Here is an 18,382-nt window from a genome sequence, read left to right as displayed (position 1 = left end):
GAGCAGTGGCCACGAGAACAAAACAGAACCTCCATGCACAGGTGCAGAATACCTCGGGGTTGTGGCATGCTGGGACAAGGGCCACCAGCACCACACCCTGCTTCTGGGACTCCATTTGACCGCCACTGGATACAGCAGGGCTGCACAATTCTGGGCCTCCTGCAGATCCTAGACTACAATCCCCATAACCTCCGACTACTGGCCACTGTGGGTGGGCATGATGGGAGCTGCAGTCCAAGCACAGCTGGAGGGCCAAAGCAGTGCAGCCCTGGGATACGGGATGCTCAGCTAGATGGGCGTTTGGCCGGATCCAGCAGTGACTCTCTTATTAAAAAGGCCTTGACAAATTTCCTTGGGATCTAGGAGCCAGAACAAAAATTTAGGAGCCAGAAAAAACCACTAGATTCAGTGACCGACAAAAAACAGGGCAGCCTGGGACAAAGGAAGATTGTGTCCAATGACTCTACCTCTAAACATCCTCGCCTAGGCGCCACGGATCCCTGGCACCTGGATTTGTCAAGCTCTGGGTTAGAGAAATACATGGCGGAAGAGGAGTCTATCAGCAGCTTTTAGCCACAATGGCTACATGGACCCTCCATGTCCAGAAGTAGTCTACCTCTGGCTACCAGCAAGGGAGGGCTGTTGCCTTCATGCCCCGTTTGTGGGCTTCCGGAGGCATTTGACTGGCCACCGCAGGAAGCAGAACGCTGGACCCGGTCAGATGCAGCAGGGCTCTTCCGATGGCCTGATTCTCGGCTTTCTATTTATTTATTTAACCTATTTGTATGCCACCCACCACCCAAGTCTCTAGGCGGTTTTGTTATATCCAGGGAGAGTCCGACAGTTTCCTTGGCGGACGGATTCTAAGGCCTGCCTTGACACTGCACAAATCAAACACTCCAGCCATCAGGCAGGCCCCTCGCCGTATGTATCACTTCAACAGGAACAGGACACAGAGCCAGCATCCTTGTAGACTTCTGGCCAGAAGAAATGGCGATCAAGGTTTGCAAAAGGGGAGGGTCATAATCCTTCTAGCATCCCCCTCCGCGCACACACACAAAACACAAAAACCCCGAGGTCCAGCAATGGGCAGCAGGCTGACCCCTCAGCACCAGGAAAACATTGTGCAGAACTCAGCCACCAACGGATCCAACCTGACGAGCCCGTACTAGCCTCGCTTGCCTAAAATTCCTTCCAGGGGGCTATTTTTATGAGTCACCGAGGAGACCAGTCAAGAGGGGAAGCCCCAAAACAAGATGATGAGCTCTTCCGCAGCTCTGCCCACGGCAGATTTTTGCTTTCAACCAAGTTTGCCTCTCGCAGCAAGGGAACGAGCGGATTCTTCTATGCCGCAGGCAGCAGAACGAAGACAATCTGTCGAGGACGTCTCTGGCAGAAACCCAAGTTGGGGAGGGGGGGAGAAAACACTCCAACCCACACAGGAACAGCACACATTCCGGGTGGGGAGTGTGGTGTTTCCCGGGGTCTCGCCTCTCGCGACTGGTTCACACAGAGGCTCGTTTCCCAACTGCGGCTTCATGCACCAGCATGCCACATGTATGATTTGTTTGAAATAGGCACACCCCACCCCACCAATAGCCTACTGCTCGGGGTGGCTCACGAAATTAATAAAACGGGTACAATGTAAAAGGGCTGCATCCCAAAGCCAATTGAGAGCGAAGGCAACATTTTCTCACTCGGCACTGGCCGATAATTGATCAAAACAATAACATACATACATTAAGGCTAAAACCACGTTTAAATGTTACAAAGTTTTAAAAGTTCAATTCAATGTTACAAGTTAAAAGCTGAGCATGCACCAAAAAAGCCTATTATTACTACATTTATATCCCGCTCTTCCTCCAAGGAGCCCGGAGCGGTGTACTACATACTTAAGTTTCTCTTTCACAACAACCCTGTGAAGTAGGCTAGGCTGAGAGAGAAGTGACTGGCCCAGAGTCACCCAGCTAGCTTCATGGCTGAATGGGGATTTGAACTCGGGTCTCCCCGGTCCTAGTCCACCACTCTAACCACTACACCATGCTGGCTCTGGCCTACCAGATATAAGCAATGGCACAAACACTTTTTAACTGTTTGCCTCTCTAAAAAGATGGGTCTTCAGTTTTGTAAAAATCCTGAGGGAAGGGGCATGGCAAAGCTCTTCCAAGAGGGCATTTCAAAGCAGAGGGGCCACAACCAGAAAGGCACTGTCTCTAGTCCCCACCAACCGGACTTCCATTCACGGCAGGGACGTGAGCATGGCCCCAGATGTCAAACGGAGCGCCCACAAAGGTACATATGGGTGAACGTGATGGTATGCAGGTATGCAGCCCCAAGCTGTGTAGGGCTTTAAAAATCAAGACCACAACTTTGAACCTGGTCTGGAAGCAGACCGGCAGCCAGTGAAGCTGCCGCAGGCTGGATGTAATGCCTGTGTCCCTGAGTCACTATTCTGGCTGGACTACTGCAAGAAGCTCGGCGTGGGGCTGCCACTGAAGGGAGCTTAGAAACTGCAGCTAGAAAAGACGACTGTAGCCAGGATGCTGAGCACCTGCTATTCAGCACATGCAACTCCACTTTTGCTCCATCCACACTGGCTCGTGATTGGCTGCGGCTCTCTGAAGTTTCAGGCGGGGTTTTCCCCAGTGAGATGCCGAAGACTGGACGTGGGACCTTACAACAGACAGAGCTACTACTACTACGACTACGAATATTTATAAACCGATCTTCAACCAAGGTTCTTAAAGCGGCTTACAGAGAAAAACAAACAGTCACGAGGGTTCCGTTCCAGGAAAATCTCATGATTGGTAAGCCATTGAAATCAATGGCAAACCAGAGGGTTAGGGAAATCGAGGCTGTGAAAGGACCACAACATACCATAAAAATTAGAAAATATCCCCCCAAATCACCATGAGTCAGTAACAGGAGTGAAGAAAAAATCACCCCCAACCCTCCCAAATAGCAAAAAAACACACCTCCCCAAAATTGCAACCATCTTGCCAAGCCTCAGATCAAGGTCACAGTTGTCGAGACCTGCCCCAATTTCCCAGCCACGGATACTCAAAACCGCGATTCCGCGGTTGCCGAGGAACGACCGTAATACAGAAATAAGATGGTCCCCTGTCCGCAAAGGGCTCACAATCTAAAAAGAAACGTGAGGCAGACACCAGCGACAGCCACTGGAGGGATACTGTGCTGGGGCTGGATGGGGCCAGTTGCTCTCCCCCTGCTCAATACAAGAGAATCGCCCCTTTTAAAAAGGTGTCTTTTTGCTCTGTTAGCATCCAACTGCAAACCGGGGCAGACCATGCTTAGCAAAGGGGCCCATTCATGCTGCCTATCTGAAGAAGAGTTCTCCACCCCATCCCTGGACCATCGAGCTCAGAATCGTACTCAAGGAACATAGCAAGCTGCCTCACACAGAGTCAAACCAGTGGTCCATCTAGCTCAGTTTTGTCTAGACCCAGGTTCTCCAACCTGCAGTACTCCAGATGTTGATGAACTACAACCCCCATCACACCCAGTCCCAATACACTGGAGCTGGAGATAACCAGCCACATCTGGAGTACCACCGGTCTGCACGGGCTGGCAGCAGGTCCCCTGGGATTCTGGCAAGGATATTTCCCAGCCCTACTGGAGATGCTGCCAGGGACTGAACCTGGGACCTCCTGCATGCAAAGCAGGTGCTCTGCCGGTCACCAAACTACAAGCCCTCCATGAAAACGGTGGGGGGGGGGGGGCAAAGGGCAACGGAAAATACGCTCATCTGTAGCCCTGTATCCCGGAGTCTGAAGCAGGCTGCATTTCCATTCCTGTTTAGGATGTGCAGCGTGGAGAATGAAAAGGAAAGCCTCCCCTCTCATTTATCAACCCAATCGTGTCATCTGAATAAAAGCGCCAGCCAACATAACAACAAAGACATAATGCCGAAACCAAGGTTGCTTTTGCTGCTACCCAGGAAGCCTCATTACCAAAGGCAGAAGATGAGACGCTGACATCAGGACGGGAATAAGTCAGGGAAGAGAGGGACCCTGGAAGAAGGAACCCAGATATGACAGAACATACATGCCTGGGCTGTTTTAAATTAGGGCTGTCAAAACTTGGATGTTGGAACAAACAAAAACGCCACAATGACAACAGAAAAAAACACTGCAAATCCGCAAACCTTACGAATAGAGCTCGCGCAAGTACAAGCCATTATTGACTCTGAGTTCATTTAGATGCTTGGGTCTCCACAATTCAAGTGCTCGGAACAGGCAAACAAGAGGTTTCCAACAGAGACAGGCCTCGTAGCTCGAGCATATGGTGGGGCAAACAACTTACATTCAGACAGTCCTCAGTTCAGTGCTTGGCTTCTCCAGTTAAAAGGACGGAGGCTGCTCACAAAGTGGTGAAAAGCCTATTCAATTTTAAGCCAATGCTGAGTGAGAAAGTGTTGCCTTCACTCTGAATTGGCTTTGGGGTGTTGTCAAGCAGCCTGTTTGGACAGTCCCCTGCCCAAAGAGGCTCTACCAATTGCATACAACCAAACTGGGCAAGATAGGCCAGTAGCCTGCTTGGTAATGGTATTCCTTTTGGAGAGGGCTCATTGCTTGGTGGTCAAGTGTCTTCTTTGCAAGCTGAAAGACCCAGACTCCACAACCATCATCTTCAGTTAAAAGGATCTCTGGTAGGAGGGCCGAGAAAGGTTCCTCCCTGTCCGAGACTCTAGAAATTCACTGCCAAGCAGAGAGACAACGTCTGAGGCTAGATCAGGACTGCACAACCTCAGCATACAGATGTTGGCCTACAACTCCCACAATCCCCGACTACTGGCCACGGTGCCTTGAGATTAGTGGAGTTGTAGTCCAATCACATCTGGAGGGCCCAAGCTGTGAAGCCTTGGGCTAGATACACCCCTTAAGAGGCAGACACACACTAAGCATAAGACAACCCTGGTGGGTCAGTCTGAAGGCCCATCTGGTCCAAGCTTGATGCTTCTGGGAAACCCACACAAGCAGGGGACAAAGGCAACAGTGCTCTCCTGTTGCAACCAATATTCAGAGGCGGACTGTCTCTGGAGGCGCCATAAAGACCTTGCCACCTCCTGGGAGTTTTCTTCCCCATTCAGTCCCTTAGTCGTCCTACAGGAATATGAGCAGACTGGCATGCTTGTGGGGAGCAGGCGTGCCCCTCTCCCAGAGCGCTCCCAGAGCAAGGAAGATGTGATATAGCCACTTTGTTATCTGGGGGAGGGATGGGGAAGGGAAGCAGACTGGAGCAGGGTGGAATCCAGAAGCCGCTCCGGTGATAATGGCGGAGACTAAAGAAGCCGCTGTCTGTTACTTAATTATCTCTGAATGGGTTTTTTGTTCAGGCCTTTTAAACATTTGCTCTGATTGGGTTGTTGCTTTCAGCACGTCACTCTCATACACACACACACTTTCCCGATCTTCCTTTCTTTGGCGTTTCTATGGAAACACCTCCAGGCATATAACTGTTCTCAGATTTTGTAATAAAAGTTGGGCAATGATATCCCCTACACACACACACACACACACACACACACACACACACACCTCCTTTCTTTTCCTCTTCCATCTTATCTTCCCCCCGACCCCTTACCACAACCTTCAGCCTGCTCGCACATTCCCTCTCTTGGGCGCACACACATGCACACCTGGAATTCCAGACGGCTCCTAGAATTTCACTACAGAAGTAGCAGATCCATTCTTTTGCGGTGGGGGGGGGACAGGAAATCATTTTCTCAAGCATCCCTTCTAAAAGAGGTATTCTTTCATTTGGGACAGGATTCTGTGCAAAGAACACAGAAGCAAAGAAAGGAAGGCAGTACAAAGTGATGGAGTAACCTAGAGGGAGGACATCGGGGGGGGGCGTGCTTTTGCAAAAACATTCAGCAGTGGAAGAAAGCATCCCATCCCACTCTTTTGGCTATTTTTGGAGCTTGCTCCAAAAGAGGACAAAAAGCCATTCAGAGTGAAGCCAATGCCGGGGGAGAAAAAGTTGCCTTCACTCTCAATTGGCTTTGGGATGTTGTCATACAGCCAAGATTGACTATGTAGAATCATCACATTCAGTACATGATCCTCAATGAACTGGGACTGTCCACATGACAATTCCCAGGTACCTGAGATGTTTTGTTTTAAGATGGTCCTGAACTGCCATCAATTAGGAAACCGATGACCATGAATAAAGGGAGGACATACTACAACCCCCAGCCCACCCTTGAAAGAACTATTTTCATCCTGGAAAATGAAACAGGAAAACTTTGGGTGCAATCCCAGTAGGCCACAGTGGGCAGGACCCTGACTTTACAGAGGCCGTTGAAAAGAGACAGAAATAAAGAGGGGCCTTCCATTGTCCACCATTTTCAACCACATTCAAATTTACAGGAATCTGTGCTTTGGCCAGGTCCAGCGAGCTCATATCAACAAGAGAAACACATAAGCCAGCTGCCGTCTCAGATGTTTGCTTTGGACCCAGGAAGTTGTCAGAGCAACACGGAGTCCTGTTCACAATCACATATCAGGACAGATGCACAAGTTTAACACCATCTGCTCCCATACACACTTGAGATTTTTAGACACACACACACACACCTTTCTATACAATCAAGGGGTGTTTTCTACATGGCACACTAGACACCAGTTTAACTGTCATGGCTCCCCGCGCAAAAAAAGACCCTGGGAATTGTAGACGCTGCTGCAAGTTGTGTGCTGAAGACCCCAAGGCCCCCTTGCACAGAACCACTGGCAATGACCACTGCACAAACTAGATCTGTGGTGTCGATCTAAACTGTGGCAGCTAGCTGGGGCCCATGAAAGCTGTTTCGAGACACTAACTTCCGAAGTGTAAATTCCCTCCGCAAGGGGTTCGTAATTGGATGTTATGAACTAGCACTTTAAAAAGATCTCCCCGCCCTCTCTCCCTCCCTCCCTCACACACACACACACACACACACACACTTACTTCTCACTTGCAAATAGGCTAGTATGTTCAGAATTCAGCAAAAGGTGGCAGAGCCATCTTGCAATTAGAGCCGACAGCATTAAACCATCATTATTAGTACAAATTGCGCTTCTGTTGTGCCAAGGTGGGAATCCCCCACAGAGATTCCACATCACACACACACACCCAAGATGTAGTTCCCAGAGCTCCTTGGGGGAAGTGATGGTGGCAGACACACACACACACACACCCCGCAAGGAATCTGAGAATTTTAACTTTGTTCCCATTTCAGACCATGGGGGCATAGCTCAGCGGCAGAGAGACAAGGTCAGTTCTGTCTAGGCACACAGAAGGCCCCCAAGTTCCCAACCTTCTTCATCCTGAAAGTCCATTAAAATTATTATATATCTATCTTTTTTTTTTTTAAGGACCACACTGCCCTCCCCAACATAGTCACACACTCGGGGGGGGGTAGTTGGAAAGCCACCTCACAATTTTCAATTTCCTTCCAATGAGCACCAACAGTGAGAAGTTTTGACAGCTTGCTTCTGCAGCTGGCTGGCCCTGGTGCATGGTCCCACCTGATGCATTGTGGGGCAAGTCAGCTCCAGAAGCAAGCAAGGACTTTAAATGGAGCCAACTCAAATGACATCGATTTATATACCGCTTTTCAACGCAAGTTCCCAAAGCAGTTTACATAGCTATAAATAAAAAGGCTTCCTGTCTCCAAAGGGCTCACAATCTTAAAAAGTTACGCAAGAGAGATCCCAGCCACAGCCACTGGAGGGATGCTGTGCTGGGGACGGAGAGGGCCAGTTGCTCTCCCCCTGCTCAATAAAGAGAACCGCCACTTTTAAAAGGTGCCTCTTCGCTCAGTTAGCAGGGGACAGACGTGGGATCTCTGCCCCGAATCTCGATTTGCCCCGGGCAGCCCTGTTTCTTGTCTAAGTAAGTGACTTGCAAAGGGGATAAAGAGAAACCCAGTTGCCCTCTTTCACACCTCACGTCACAAAGTCTGGGAAGTTTACCAAGGGCGCTGCCTGGCTCCGAAATTTGGGGGCTGGCTCCTAAATCCAGAGAGAGTCCGTCAAGGCCCTGGCACATCGGAATGCTGCGAAGTGGTGCAAAATTTCCTTTCTGGGGCTTTGAGAAAGACTAAGGAACACCCTCCTCCTCCTCATAGGGCCAAGGTGAGGGTCTCCGGCAACAACAGTAGTAGGGCTGTTATCTCTGCAACCCGCCCCCCCTGCCCACTTCTCTGCTTCCGTTACCTTGGTCTCTCCTTCTCTCCCCTGCCCACTTGCCGCTCAGAGCAAGAGGTTATGAAAATGAGCTGCAGGGCTCCGGAGACTCTAATTATCTGCTAAGTGTGAAAGCCAGGGTGATTAATTAAGAGATAATAAAAAGAAAAGGAGGCTAGAGAGGGAATAACGGCTGCTTTGATGATAAAACCTGAGGTAAGCCAAGCAATTAGGGGAATCTTTATGAAGAGTTAGCTATAATCCCCCAATAACCATTGCCGGGGGGGGGGGGGACTGGGGGGGCATAGCGTAGGAAGAGAAGAGGCAACATGTTAGGGGCAGGGAAGTAGGAGGGAGACCGTGCCAAGAGGGAGATGGTGCAAGGCGGGAGCTCGGCACGTAGGAGGAGAGGAAAGCTAGTCTAAGGGTGGTAGCGAGCATGATGCGACCCCTTCGCTAAGCAGGGTCTGCCTTGGTTTGCATCTGGATGGGAGACCATGTGCGAGCGCTGGAAGATATTCCCCTTAGGGAATGGGGCCGCAGCTCAGTGGAAGGGCATCTGCCTCGTAGGCAAAAGGTCCCAGGTTCAATCCCTGGTAGCATCTCTAGGTAGGGCTGGGAGAGACGTCTGCCCAAAATTTTAGAGAAGCTGCTGCCGGTCAGTGTGGACAATCCCGAGCTAGATGATGAACCAATGGTCTTGCTCGGTACAAGGCAGCTTCCTATGTCCCTTTGCACACAAATCGGGGTGTGAGCACTACTGTGACTCCTGAAAACTACTGCAACAGTGGACAACAGGAACATAAGAGGACCCTTGCAGGATCAGACCCAAGTCCGTCTAGCCCTCTAGGCTGCAGTAGCCAATCAGAATGCTTCTAGGAAGCCCACACACACAGGGCAGAACACCCCAACCCAACAATATCCCCAGGATCTGATGTTCAGAGGAAGACTGCTCCAGCTCATGGTGGCTCCATCTATTTATGTACTCCACTTTTAAAAAGGCATCCAGGGGGATGTGCAAGATGAAATCAACATGCAAACTGTGTCAATTCAGAAACCAAGCAACATACTAAAAAAATTCCCAGAATACAACAGAACACAATACAGAACCCCCTGCCAAAGTGTACACAAAGCCATACGCCAAGAAGAAGAAGGAGGTGGTTTTTGCAGCCCTCATTGGCAGTGATGGAGGGGGCTATTCCTGCCATTAATAGCATTTATGAAGAGCCCTGCTGGATCAGACCACAGGTCCATCAAGCCCACATCTTTTCCCCCCCAGAGAGGCCAACCAGATTTATCTGGAAGCAGGGCACAAAGGAAACAGTCCTCCACTGGTGTTGGCCTCTCAGCACTTGATATTGTCAGGTAGACTGCCTTTGAACCCAGACAATCTGTGGCTAACAGCTGCCAATTAGATTTGGCTAACCCCACTTTTTAAAGCCATATAAGCCAGTGACCACCACTACATCTTGAGGCAGAGAGTTCCACAGGTTACCAGCTACACAGAAGAGAACTTCTGAATTTCCTGGATTCACTGGAAGACCCAAGTTCTAGCAGGATGGCACAGAAAGAAGAACCTCTTGCCCACTTTTGTCTACATCATGCATCATTTTGTAAACCTCTACTACGCCATCTCCCCTCTGCCACATTTCCCTCCAAAAGTGGGGCTGTTGCTGAGAGCAACACCTGCTGCTGCCCTGCCCGCAATGACCTAGCAAGCAAGGGCTCCGCAGGGAAACTTATGGGGCGGGAGGGAGAGGACTGCGGCTGGTCGGGTCACAGGTGGACCCTTCAATAAGTTTGGGGCCTCAGATCCATGCCTGGCCTTTTGCCACCCCAGAACAGCACACAGAGATAGAAATCATGCTTCCCGTGCAGAAAGTACACAGGGGAGGAGAGCTTGACTTGTGGTAGCCGGCACAAATTGCCCCCTTTGCTAAGCAGGGTCTGCCTTGGTTGCATATGAATGGGAACGCTGTAAGATATTCCCCTTAGGGGATGGGGCTGCTCTGGGAAGAGCATTTGCATGCAGAAGCTTCCAAGTTCCCTCCCTGGCAGCACCTCCAAGAGAGGGCTGAGAGAGATTCCTGCCTGCAACCTTGGAGAAGCCGCTGCCAGTCTGTGCAGACAATACTGAGCTAGACGGACCAAGGGTCTGACTCAGTATATGGCAGCTTCCTATGTTCCTAAGGCTCCAGCTTCAATTCCCATCACCACCAATTAAACAATCTCCGGTACAGTATATGGACCAGCTGAAGTGGTCGGGACCATCTGGGGGGGACCAATGTCCATCGTGATTTCTGACAAGGCCTAAACCCCCCTAGAGATGGAAAAGAGGTGATCACATTGAAAGCCTTTCTTCTTTCAGGGTGTTCTCACGCTTTTATCATCCTGACCATCAGGCCTGCAGTGGCCACATTTGCAAGGGTGTTTTCAAAGCTTTCGTAAGGGTTAAACACACAAAAAGTACTATAACATTTTATCCATGTTGTCAGAGAAATAGAAATGGGCAGCAAATGCAAAGTCCTCCCAAGATGACCCCATGAAGAGGGTACAAACCATTTGTTCATTGTTACCCTAACAGCACAGCGGGGAAATGCTTGACTAACAAGCAGAAGGTTGCCAGTTCGAATCCCCACTGGTAGGTTTCCCAGACTATGGGAAACACCTCTATCGGGCAGCAGCGATATAGTAAGATGCTGAAAAGTATCATCACACTGGGCGGGAGATGGCAATGGTAAACCCCTCCTGTATTCTACCAAAGACAACCACAGGGCTCTGTGGTCACCAGGAGTCGACATCGACTCAACAGCACACTTTACCCTAACCCTGTGCCAGAGCATGACTGCATTTGTATCGTTTGGGGGTTGGGACAAAGAAGAAGAAGTGATAACACAGAGACAGTTGAATTCATGCCATCACCTAGTTTGCTTCTCTAGGGGAGGCTGACTTGGCCAAAAATCACAAAGATGAGCAATCAATCCCCTGAATGGTCCGCCAACATTTGTGGATCTGGCTCATGGACTAGGTAAAGTGGGCCCTCGAGTCGGTGTCAACTTCTGGCGACCACAGAGCCCTGTGGTTGTCTTTGGTCCAAGACAGGAGAGATTTACCATTGCCTCCTCCCATGCAGCATGAGATGATGCCTTTCAGCATCTTCCTATATCGCTTCTGGCCAATATAATTGTTTCCCATAGTCTGGGAAACATGCCAGCCGGGATTCGAACCGGTAACCACTGACTTGCGAGTCCAGTCATTTCCCTGCTGCCCCATTAGGTAGCTTATTGGCTCATGGACTACTACGGGGCAATTCCACTCTGCCTGTATTGCCCCGCCAGTCAAGAGCAGATGCCCTGCCTGTACATGTTTCGCACTCGGCTCAGACGCCAGCCTCAAATCTTATGCCTGACGGGCACCACCCTTTTCGGAAGCCGGGAGGCTCTCCCCCAAGCATCCATCTGCACGCTCAATATGTCTCCCGCGAGCATCCCGGAGAGATTTCAGAATCGGCGGAGGAATGCCAAGAAGCAGACGAGTTGCCAGGCTGGAGAAGGACAAGTGTCTGCCGAGCCCAGACGTGAGCAATCCAGAGGAGAGAAGAACTCTTCGTCAGAGGACAACATTCCTGAGACAGACAGGACTGATCAAGTTCTGGGGGCAGGGGAAAGAGCAACGCAATTTATGGGATCTAGGATTAGTAAACTGACACCTGGGCTCCTTCTTGGGGAAGCTCGCTGGAGGGGAGCACAACGGCAGCCAGTTTTTGGCTCTCCAGGTAGACAAGACGGATCGGGAAACTCAACAGGTTCTGCTCCCAAAAGGTTCTCCTAGAGACAAAGGGTTCTATACCGAATCCTCTAAGAGGGATTCCCAGATGTTGTTGACTACAGCTGCCAGAATCCCCAAGCAAAAAATGGTGCAGCTGGGAATTCTGGGAGTTGTAGTCAGCAACATCTGGGAATCCCTGTTAGAGGGAACACAGGACTTAACTAACCCCAAATATGCCCCAGCCCCACGTTTCCGGTGCCATTATTTCAGCTCCTTCAAAACAATTACAACTCTGCTCATATCTGCTTTGCATGCAGGAGGTCCCAGGTTCAATCTCTGGCAGCATTTTCAAGTAAGGCTGGGAAACGACTCCTGCTTTAAATCTTGGAGAGGCGCTGCCAGTCAAGGCGGACAATGCTGAGCTAGATTGACCAGGGGCCGGACTCAGCAGGAGGCCGCTTTATATATTCATGAGGAGCATCCATACATGAGAGGTCCCAGCTTCAATCCCCAGCAGCCTCCCCAGGCACAGCTAAAACAGACTCTGGCCTGGAACCTTGGAGAAGCCACTGCCGGTCAGTGCAGGCCATACTGAGCCAGGCAGACTACAGCGACCAGCTCAGCAGGCAGCCCAGAAACGGGAGTGTGGGCCAGAGTTCACCAAACGTCAAGCAGAGTGACAGAAAGGCTGGCGTTTGCATTTTAAAAACCTTAGAGCTCAGAACTGGGAGTTCTCTTGGCACGCAACACGGATTGTCTCAGTGGAGAACAGAAACTGCTCTGCAGAAAACTTCACTGGGAGGCAGGGCCTACCTCGCCTCAAAAATGGGGGTGGGGAGGAACCGCCCCCCACCACCAGTCATTTCACAGGTTCCAACTTGAACTGCTCAGCATCCCATCTGGCTCTTCCTCCTGCCGCTGCTGCGTATTAATAACGTGATTTTTATTTTTTTTAGGTCTAGTGCATTGCCTACAGCCCTCCTCTTCCCTGGGGATCTCCAGCTTCCTTTCTGTCTGAGACCACAGTCGTGCCATAAGGACATAAGGAGGGACCTGCTGCTGAACCAGGTCAAGGGGTACCTAGCCCAGCATCTGGCTTGCCACCAACTAGAGGCTTCTAGAAGGCCCACAAGCGGAAGAGAGAGGCAATTCCCCTCCCTTGAGGCCCGTCCACGGAGGAAACACCCCAAGCAGCCTGATGCAGAGTCCGGCCATTCGCCCTTCTCGTCTCTTCACACCGGCTGGCAGAGGCTCTCTGGGGCTGCAGGCTGGAGTCTCTCCCAGCCCTCCCTGGAGATGCTGCCAGGGACTCAAATTGGGACCTGCTGCCGGAAAAGCAGATGCTCGGCCACTGAGTGACAGCCCCCTCCCCAAATCCCTAGAAGAAAAAGAGACCAAACCACCCTCAGAGATAATACTGGGGATAGGGAGACAACATCCCAACAACCACACGGGCTCCTGTCTGCACCATAGTAACATAGGAAGCCTTCGAGTTAGATGATTGGTCCATCTAGCTCAGTACTGTCTACACTGACTGGCAGCAGCTCTCCAAGTTTACAGGTGGGAGACTTCCCCAGCCGTACCTGGAGGGGCTGCCGGGGATTGAACCTAGGACCTTCTGAGTGCAAAACAGGCACTCTACGACTGAGCTATGGCCTCATTCCCCCTAAGGGAAATCTGTCAGGGCTCACGGATATAGTCTCCCATCCAAATGCAAACCAAGGCAGATCCTGCTTAGCAAAGGGGACCATGCATGCTCACTACCATACAACCCACTTCCCTCCTTGCCTAGGATTATTATACACTTGTCCGTGCTCGTCATTGGAGAAAACATGTTACCCCTGCTAACTGAGCAAAGAGGCACCTTTTAAAGTGGTGATTCTCTTATATTTAACAGAGGGAGAGCAACTGGCCCTATCCAACCCCAGCGCAGCACCCCTCCAGTGGCTGTTTCTGGTGTCTACCATAGGTTCTTTTTAGATTACAAGCCCTTTGGGGACAGGGGACCATCTTATTCATCTATGTATTGTTTGTTTTTTCTATGTAAACCGCTTTGAGAACTTCGGTTGAAGAGCAGTATATAAATATTTGTAGCAGCAGTCCTGTGGCCAGCGATGTCCTGATCGGTGGCTGGAAGGACCCCCCACCCGCAGAGACAAGGAGCAGGGCCACCAGAAATGAATGATATCGGCAGGGCCTGGCGGCAGATGGCCCGATGCTAACTGGTGGCAAGCCTGTCCCCAATTCCTTGTAGTGAGGGTCATCTCAGGGCTTGGACCTCTTCCCGGCCCCTCCGCTACTGGCACGCCGAGCGCCAACCCTTTCCAGGCTTTTAAAAGCCACTTAGGAAAATTGGGATGCTGCTGGAGCGCAGGCTGCCAGGCTGCTGCCTCCGGATTAGAGGGCTTAGCGCAGTGCCTGATGGCCACAGACGGTGCTCCAGCCAAAGCGTATGCCGGCTTCTTGTAAGCCAGGGCAATTTCTCTGAGCTGCTGCTCCTTGTTTGGGCTCTCTTAGCTGCATCTCTTTGATGGTGTCACACACACACACTCACACACACACCTCTTTGGCAGCCAAGGAGAGGGAGACTTCTGGGGTGGAATCACCCACCTCTTTTGCGGCAGCGAGCAGGAATTTCCCCCTCTGCTAGGCAGCTTCCGATGTTCTTAAGGCTTGTGGGGGGGGGGTCCACAAAGTAGCTGTGTGCCATCAGAGAGGGGTGTGTAAGAAGAGCCCTGCTGGGTCAGACCAAAGCTTCCCAGAGTCCAGTATACTGTACCCATTTCCGAGAGGCCCTGAGGGAAGCAGGATGCTGGACTAACCTAGGAAGCGGCTTTTTACAGAGACAGACCACGTCCAGCTAGCTCAGTATTGCCTACACTGATTGGTAGCCAGGGTTTGAGGCAGGGGTCTTCCCCAGCCCTACCTGGAGATGCTGCCAGGGAGTGAACCTGGGGTCTCAGATGCTCTCCCACTCAGCTGTGGCCTCCATCCTTTGGCCTGATGCAGCCCTTACGTTCTTATGGTCTCGGTTGCCCCAGTGGGTTGTAGGTGGAGGAGAAGAGGCGATTCTTCCTTTCAAAAGGAAATGAAGAAACCTCGGGGAGTAGGTGGTGTCCCACATGCAAATCCATCGTTAAGAAAGAATCTAGAAGTCCTTAAGGCCAACTTTTACTGCTCTGGCCTTGCTTGGGAGACAAAAGCCATACTGAAGTTTAATCCATAAAGACGAAAGAGAGATTTGCAAAGCGGACCTTGAATCGGACCTCAAGTTCCAGAATCCAAATTTGAGCAATGGCAGACATGCCACCTAGCTAAGGAACTCAATGCATAAGCTGAATATCCATTCAAATATCTCACCACGGCCCTCCTGTTTTGAATCGGGGAATTCCACATTTGGATGCCACGGATTTTAGAAGTCTTCACAAGCAAATTGGCAAGTTGTTTCTCTCTCAGGTTGTCCATTCCGCAGCTGCTCAATCAGCGCCTGGCCGAGTTCTGAGACTGCCCGTTTCACCTAGTGAGCCATATCCATCTCCGGTCTTGTGGTAGCCAGCATGAATGGCCCCCTTTGCTATGCGTGGTCCTCCCGGATTTGCATTTGAATGGGAGAGGAGAGCTGCACTGGTGGTAGCAAGCACGACTTGTCCCCTTAGCTAAGCAGGTTCTGCCCTGGTTGCATCTGAATGAGAGACTAGAAGTGTCAGCACTGGAAGATATTCCCCTCCTTAGGGGATGGAGCCACTCTGGGAATTGCATCTAGGTCCCAATTCCCCTCCCTGGCAGCATCTCAAAGGTATGGCTGAGAGCGATTCCTGCCTACAACCTCAGAGAAGCTGCTGCCAGTCTGTGAAGACAATACTGGGCTAGATGGACCAATGGTCTGACTCAGTATATGGCAGCGTCCTGTGTTCCTACGACTTCACAGGAGCACTGTCTGCTAGAAGAGCATTTGCCGGCATGCAGAAGGTCCCAAGTTCGATCCCAGGCAAGGCTAGTAAATAGACTCCTAGGAGAGAGACTCCTGCCTGAAACCTTGGAGAGTCACTGCCAGTCAGTGTAGGCAATACTGAGCTAGTTGGACCAATGGTCTGACTCAGTATGAGGCAGCATCTATGTTCATCTCTCTTCTGTTCATGCCCAAGGGTTTCGAAATCCCTTGCTTACAAGCAGGCTGGCAAACTCTCCCCGTCCCAGTTCTTGCGGAGTCCCCCAAAACACCCCCAGCACCCCTCTCTTCCTCCCCCCCCCCCGGCAGCAGCCATCCCACAATGCAGCCTCTGCTCGGTCACCCCAGCCGACCCCTCGGGGCTGCCTCCGCGGCTCTGCTGCCTATTGCCACGGGTGGCTGGGCTCCGACAATAGCGCCAGTCAGCCTGCCTCTGGGCGAGGGGGAGGAAGAGGAGGAATTCTGCAAGGCTGCCTTCTTGGAGGCCTGTCAAGACGAAGACGGATGGGGGCCACCGGCAGCTTGGCTGGGGAGAGGGTCGGCGTGGTCTCGGTAATTAGTCAGCTCACCCTGAAATCGAAAGGCGCAGGGTTCAACCCTGCGCCTCAGCTGTGGACTGCTGCAGCACGGCCCTTGCCTGGTCCCTCTCATCGAGAACCACAGCAGCTCTCCCAGGCCCCAGGCAGGAGCCTCTCCCAGCCCTACCCGGAGATGCTGCCAGGGGACCTGGGACCTTCGGCATGCAAAGCTGACGCTCCGCCACTGAGCTGCAGGCCCCAGGCCCAAATCATGATCCCGGAACATAGGAACCTGCCTAATACCAAGTCTGACCCTTCGTCCCCCTAGTTGAGTCTTGTCTGCTCTGACTGGCAGCAGCTCTCCCAGGTTTCAGGCAGGAGCCTCTCGCAGTCCTGTCTGGGGGATGCTGCCAGGGGCTGAACCAAAGACCTTCTGCTCTACCACCAAGCTATGGCCACATTCTCTACCTTACAGCAGACAGGGCTCACGTGTAGTTACCCATCCAAATGCAAACCAAGGCAGATCCTGCTTAGCAAAGGGGGCCACCCATGCTCCCCAGCTCAACCCCACTCCAACCCCGCTCCCCAGGCCTTGATTTCTCTCCTCCTCCCTTCCCACTCCCATGCAGCCCCCTCCAATCAACCTGGCACTCTTCCTAAGCGCAACTCCAGACTCAGGCCCGGTGCACTCCAGTGGCAGTGCCTCTGCGTGCATGCAGAGCGCCAGTCCCTCAACAGATGCCCAACACGCCTTGTCTCTTTAAGAGATAAAAGCCCCTGCCTAACCATTCCGGGAGATTCACTGTGCGGAAGCTAAAAACCTTAAATCTACCATGCATTCCTCCTGGCTGCTTCTTTCCCTCTGCCGCATGAAGGACCTGCGTGTTCTGCTGGGGGCCGGAGACCGATCCAAAGCAACGGCCGCCTTTGACATTCCCAAAGGCAGAGGAGCCATCGTTTCTTCCCGCCCCAAGCCTTTGGTACGGCCCAAGACCTCTCACAGCCAGCGCAGCCAAAGCTAAGTCCATCTGTCTAACACCTCCTCCGTTCCATCGTACACACTGCAACTTGGTGCTGGATAGAGGCAGGAACTCCTTTTGGCTTCCTGGACATTTCTCCTCCCTAACAGGCCGACACGACAGTCCGCAAATTGACTCCATGTCCGGCCAAGTGAGCCGTCGCTGCGATCAACGTGTTCGTGGCCAGGGCAACACCGGTCTCTGGGCCGCTCCCCACGCCCCCTCCATCCCATCCACACTCGGTCCCCAGACAGCCCAGGAGGTGTGCATCACACGAGAGGTGTGACGATGATTCACGGGAGGTGCCTGGAGGAGGCCTGTTGCTTCTCCTGCCCTCGGTCTCCCTGTGGGTGAGGAAGTGCTGTGTAAGCTGTCTGCCTGCCGATTTGATTCATCAGAGGTCCTGCAGGCCTCGACACCACAAGCGCCCAGCCTGGCCTTCACCTGCTCGCCACCCCCTCACTGCTCATTCAACAGCCAGCCCCGGGGCCGGGGAGGGAGAACAATCTCTGCCAGCCATCTGGGAATGCACAGGCAGCAAGCATCCCACAGAGCAGGGCCAGAAGCTCCACCAGCCCAGCAGCCATCGTGCGCTTTCAGAGGTCGGGGCAGGCGGGCTCCTCGGAGCCAGCATGGGCCGACACAGGCCTTGAGAAGGGGTCTTTGGGTCTCAGAGGCAGCCCAAAGATTTAGGAGTCGGGCCACGGACCACTTGGCAGAGTTATCTGGTGACGGACGGGATGGAGGCAGGCCGGAGAGTCAACTGGCTTCTCTTGACCGCCTTTGCAAGCAACAGGCTAAGAAGGGAAAGAGCGACGCAGGCAGAGTGTATTACGTTCTCTCCTAATGTCCTAGTTCACCGCCATTAGATTTCTAGGCACCGCGGGACATAGGAAGCTGCCTTAGACTGAGTCAGACCATCGGTCCATCTAGATCAGT

The 18,382-nt window shown here is 52.0% G+C and overlaps 1 protein-coding gene across 8 annotated transcripts in view; it reads right to left on the bottom strand.

Moving 5' to 3' along the window:
* The window catches only part of KIRREL1 (kirre like nephrin family adhesion molecule 1), a 196,595-nt gene that overhangs the window by 87,814 nt on the left and 90,399 nt on the right, over positions 1–18,382 (bottom strand). The window contains exon 1 of one of the 8 annotated variants that reach the window (XM_053277811.1): positions 6,970–7,133. The exons of the other annotated variants lie outside the window; for them this stretch is intronic. The gene's annotated coding sequence lies outside the window, so the exon portion shown is untranslated. Of the gene's footprint in view, positions 1–6,969; positions 7,134–18,382 lie in introns of those variants that run through there. 8 annotated transcript variants of the gene reach the window in all.

Source organism: Hemicordylus capensis, chromosome 14 (assembly GCF_027244095.1).
Source record: "Hemicordylus capensis ecotype Gifberg chromosome 14, rHemCap1.1.pri, whole genome shotgun sequence".
Taxonomy (NCBI): Eukaryota; Metazoa; Chordata; class Lepidosauria; order Squamata; family Cordylidae; genus Hemicordylus; species Hemicordylus capensis.
The sequence above is the reverse complement of the archived record's forward strand: the minus strand, read 5'-3'. Positions and strand labels throughout refer to the sequence as shown.